This window comes from Amphimedon queenslandica, unplaced genomic scaffold (genome assembly GCF_000090795.2).
Source record: "Amphimedon queenslandica unplaced genomic scaffold, v1.1 AMPQUscaffold_10139_Cont17487, whole genome shotgun sequence".
NCBI classification, from domain to species: Eukaryota; Metazoa; Porifera; class Demospongiae; order Haplosclerida; family Niphatidae; genus Amphimedon; species Amphimedon queenslandica.
This window is the reverse complement of record NW_003549590.1, coordinates 1-5,384: the sequence shown is the minus strand read 5'-3', so window position 1 is coordinate 5,384 and position 5,384 is coordinate 1. Positions and strand designations below refer to the sequence as shown.

The 5,384-nt window shown below is 35.6% G+C and overlaps 1 long non-coding RNA gene across 1 annotated transcript; it reads left to right on the top strand.

Annotated features, from left to right (window-relative positions):
* The first annotated feature begins 4,922 nt into the window (after positions 1-4,922).
* LOC109590370 (uncharacterized) lies at positions 4,923-5,384 on the top strand. Its single transcript, XR_002189285.1, has 3 exons — positions 4,923-5,103; positions 5,152-5,274; positions 5,323-5,384. It is a non-coding gene; the product is annotated as an uncharacterized LOC109590370 (long non-coding RNA).

Below are 5,384 nucleotides of genomic sequence, written 5' to 3'. Positions count from 1 at the left end.
ATTGGATGGCTTTGAAAAAAGCCAGTTGTAACTAGAGTTGTAAGGTCTAGTGAAGAGTCCATGCCTGTTAGCTGACTAAGCCTGACTTAGCTCGCGCGCGATAAACTAATGGTTATAAATAATTATTAACAGTTATAAATATTAATTAACTATAAAGTGACGTAACTTCCTGTACTGCAGAAATTTTGCAGTAAGCCAACTTTGGTATAAGCATAGATATTAGAGTTAAAAGGAAAGGGATAGGAAAGGGAAAGGGATATCCTGACCCTCCGCCTTTTCTTTAGAGTCAGGCTCCGCCTGACTACCCGGAGATGGGATGCGGTTTTCATCACTCCTGGCAGGGATACAATAGACTAACGTAACCTATTATATCTATCATAGGGGTAGGAACGAACTAAAAGTTGGGGGGGCTAAGGTATTATTTTTACAATTGATCATTAATACATAGCATGTACTGAATTTAATACTGTCCAAAATATTGGCGTCTATGCTCATTAAATGTAACAAATTCCTTTGCAATGTCCTCAATGTGTAAATCATCTGTAAATTCATTGTGTGTATGCAAAATAACTACATGATTAAAATGCTCTTGTGACATTGTGGAGCGCAAGTAGTTTTTAATCTCCTTAACGTCAAAAATCTATGCTTAGCTGAAGCTGATGTTAACAGAGTTGTTAAATAAAGAAGTAGAAGCTTGTGTATTCCTGAAAAACTAATAAAAGTGGGTTCTTAGAAGTTAAGCTAGTGTATTAATTGTTTTATGAAACAAATCATTACACAATGGATTACTTAACTAAAGTTTATAGTGTTGATAATAGTAATACATGTACATCACTTAAAGTTGGAGGGGCTAAGCCCCCCTTCAATGAAAGTTGGGGGGGCTTAAGCCCCTCCTGCCCCCCCTGTTCCTACCCCTATGATATCTATTATATCTCTGCCATGGGCGGTTGCAGAAATTTGGTTTGACCTGGGCATCAATAATTAGTGGGTGTGGAGTGGGTGTGGTTCCATACAATTTTGCAAGGAAAATCTATAACTTCATTGAGATGATTTCTTAGCATAAAACAACAAAGAAGCCTGTTGAACTACCACAGTTTACACTGGATGCCCACACCAGAATCATGAATATAATTATTGGTCAAAAAGTCAACCTGGGCATTGCCCCCTAATGCCCAGGCCTGCAACCGCCTATGATCTCTGCTCCTGGTTACCTGGTTGGCAACGTCCGTGTTTATCTGCAGTAGCTTTCCCCAGATATCTATAGATATATCTATGCTTTCCCCATCTCCTTCATTAGTTGCTGGCGAGCGAGACTAAGTACTGAGTCGCTGTGCAGAAAGGATTCTCGAAGGAATATTGTGTGACTATTAGATAGTGCTTGCTTTTGATATATCTTCTGTTCCACATAGAAAGTTTATGGCTACCTAGAGCAAGGTTTTTGTTTCTATTGAGATATTTTTCGACCAGTTATGGGTACACAAAGTCGGCATCTTTTTTGACACTTTTTTCCTCTACAGCTTTCAAGTTTTTGCTATTTTATAGTGTTGCCTCATATCAATGATTCGAAAGTTCTTATATATATATTCTGACAAGCTTTTTAAAGTTTAGCTACAAATGTCTTTGTTAGAGGGAGAAAACAGCAATTTTATGGGCAAAATCGCTATAAAATATTAATTAAACTTTAATTATTATAAACTCCTTGATAATCGAGTTTCTTTTTCATCAAAGCACTCTTCTTGGAGTTATTCTAATTTTAATGGAAATTTTGTGGTCAAAGAAGTAACAAACCACTGAGGCTATTATTGGGGGGGGGGGCTGAGGCTATTATTCTAAAAAATCAGTCATTATTCTATTCTGTTATTCTTGTAAACAATGTTCATTATTCCCCAAAAATTACCTATTATTCCCACCTTAAATTCCATTTATTCAAAGATTTTGTCAGTTCATACAGCTAAACTGAGCTAATTACAAGTTATTTATAGTTAGTTAACTATTCCCTCTCACTGCCTTGATCTCACTCTTACTTATGGCACTATCAAAAGGCAGCTCTATGCTCACTTTTGGGATCACTTTCTACTACATTTCTCACCTGATTCTCCTTGCACATTCCACTACATTTGTCCCTGTACTTCCTGTCACCTCCAATAATCACTCATGCAAACTTTAATTCACTTATTTACTTTATTTATTTACTTTTATTAATTTTTTTCTGGCTGCAACACATGTTGTTGCAGTCCTTCAGTACCCTCTGTCCTTTTTTCTCATCTCTGCCTATATTTGCCTTATACTGTTAAGTTCATAATAATTTGGAGTATGCTTCCTCAATTTGGGATCCTCCTTCTCCCACAGTCTCATCACAACTGGAGGCTGTTCAGCATTTTGGCTTAAAAATAGCCTTCAAGTTATGGTCTATCCCGTACCACCATCTCCTAAATCTCTCTCACCTTACTTCCCTGTCTCATTGGCGATTTAAATTTAAAATTGTCCTGCTTTTTAAGATAAAAGAAAATCTTTCATTTACCCCATTCCATCCTCTACAAATTAAAGCTCCCTCCTGCTATTCTCTTCGATCTAATAATAACGGTAACTTTTCTCTGATCACTTGCAAGACATCTACATATTCAAACTCATTTTACCCATCTACAATTAATCAATGGAACTATCTTCCCCCTCCCCTGAAACTTTCTCTTTCTCTCTCTTATATTAAATTTTTCATTGATCACCATCTATATAATACTGTACAATATTTCAACAATTAGCTTTGCTATTATTATTATTATTATTATTTAAAATAAAAATAATAACTAGGTGAATGTAAATTTAACATTGAGGGGCAAGCATGAGCTATCGACTTAGCTTAGCTTGACTTTATTGAAATAAAATAAAAATGATTCTAATATAGCTCTTAGTCTAATGAGAGAGAAAAGAATATTCATCTCTCTTGTTTGTGAGGCCATTACCTGCATGCATATATTCAGACCCCGACCTCATGGTCGGGGTCTGAACAGCAGTACTAACAAAACTAAATAACCAATCATCAACCAATAAAAGAGATGTACAAGAAATAGTGCTGTCACTAAGCTAAACTTCTAGAGTCAAGCTCTTCTCACATTCTTAGTTCTATCAATGAGAGGATCTCTCGTTCATTGTGACCACACCCTCCTACTGTCCCATTTCAATATTTCTTTTTACACTTTTTAAGAGGAGGCATTTTCAACCAATTTTATAATTAGACAGCATACGGAATACGTATCGCGAGCTCTCGATTGAGACTGGGCTTCGCTCATGCTCGCCCCAATAATTGTTATTACTTTATTAACTATTACTAACTATTATTACAAGTTAGTTAACTATTACTACTAGTTAGTTAACTATTATTAAGGTATATTAATTATTTTTGCTGTGAAACCACTCCTATTATTCTTAAACTCCACCCACTATTCTCTTTTCAAATTATTCTGCCCAGTTAAAATTTGGACCCATTATTCTTAAAATTATTCCCGAATAATAGCCTCGGCTCTAATAGTCAGCTTAGCAACAATACAATCAAATGGCATTACTGCTACACCCACGTGGAAGTTTCCAATCCCTTGGTTGTTCCATAATCCAAGTGCGCTGAAATCCGGGCCAGCCTGAAATGCGGATCAAATGCAGATCAGGCCATAGATATTATAGACTACACAGCCAAGATTTTGTGATTGATTTGTGAATGATGTCAGTCCTATCAACCTTAATTGATACAATCATGCTGGAATTCATACTGGTTCAGCCAGAGCAACAGGCATGATTCAGCAATGATACCTGTCAGGCTGTATCAATACTGTAATCAGGCTTGATTCATTGATTTTGGGCAGTGTCTTGTATCATACATGTGAACTCTTGGCTGTGTACATAACCTGAAATGCAGGTGGATATTATAAATTCATTGATTTAATAACTATAATATTATATGTATTATAAGATATTATAGTTATTATAGATATAGAGCTGTTGTACGGAAGTAATCAACAGGAGGGTGTGGCTAAAATTGAGCTAAATTGTCCGCCATGTTGGGTGGCAAGAAGGCCAAGAATGAATGGGGGAACGGAGAAAAAAATTTAAATAAATTCTGCAGTTGACATTCCAGGCTAATGCAAGATAGGAGATGAAGATATTGAGTAAAGAAGTCTCTATAATATTCTGCAGCAAAGTATGATATCTCTTTGATGAAAAATCGCAGTTTCTTTCCATTCCTCCATTCATTGCGTGTACATTCTTGCCACTCAAGATGGCCGACAGGAAGCTCCACCTACCCCGTTGATTACATCCGTGCAACAGCTCTATGTATGATAGATTCAGGCCTACGTAAAGGCCTTTTCACACTTGTCCACTTTGGATCCAGAATCGAGATAAAATCCAGGATTAATTAAAACAGGATTGGCTTGTTCACACTTGTCTTGAATCAGGATTTGAATCTAGATCCAGTCAAATAGACAATCCATATCTCCACTTGTCAGTGGTAATAATTCGTGTAATATTGGGAATGTAACCAAAAGTAGAAGTAAAACACAATTGAGTATATGACAGAACAGCATGCGTATTCAGTAATGTCAGAATGGCAAACTCGCTAGGTTCAAAGAGGACTTTAAATGAGAATGGGAATAATAAAGAAGAAGGAAAAATGAATGAACCACAAAACACCGTAAAAGCATGCACTTATATGATACCATATTGACAGTCTATCTATAAAAAGAAATAGTAATGGCCAAAATAAGGATAAAACATGTACATGTAATTGACAAAAAGAATAATAATAATAACAACAAATACAGGTAATGCTTAATTTACTAATCATTACCTACTTACTTTCTTGCTATATCAGATGAAGATATTGATGAGTGCAGTGAAAGAAGATCAGGTTGTTCTCAGTTATTGGTAGTTATACATGTACTTGTAATAATGGTTATCAACTCACTAATGATAATCACACTTGTACTGATATTGATGAGTGCACTCTTAATAATAATGGAGGATGTGAACAAACATGTCATAATACTGATGGTAGTTATTATTGTTCCTGTCCTAATGGATACTCCATTGATGCTAATGGTCACAACTGTATAGGTAAATTGTATAAAACTTTTGTGGTCTAATGTATACTAACAAATTTAGATATCAATGAATGTGTTGCTGACAATGGTAACTGCAGTCATGATTGTACTAACACTCCTGGTTCATATTTGTGTTCTTGTAATAATGGATACAGTATTGATACTGATGGTCACAACTGCTCTGGTAATTATCAACTAACCTCAACTGAATAATATTTCCTCATTGAAATAGATATCAATGAGTGTGATACTAATAATGGAGGATGTGAGCAAACATGTCATAATACTGATGGT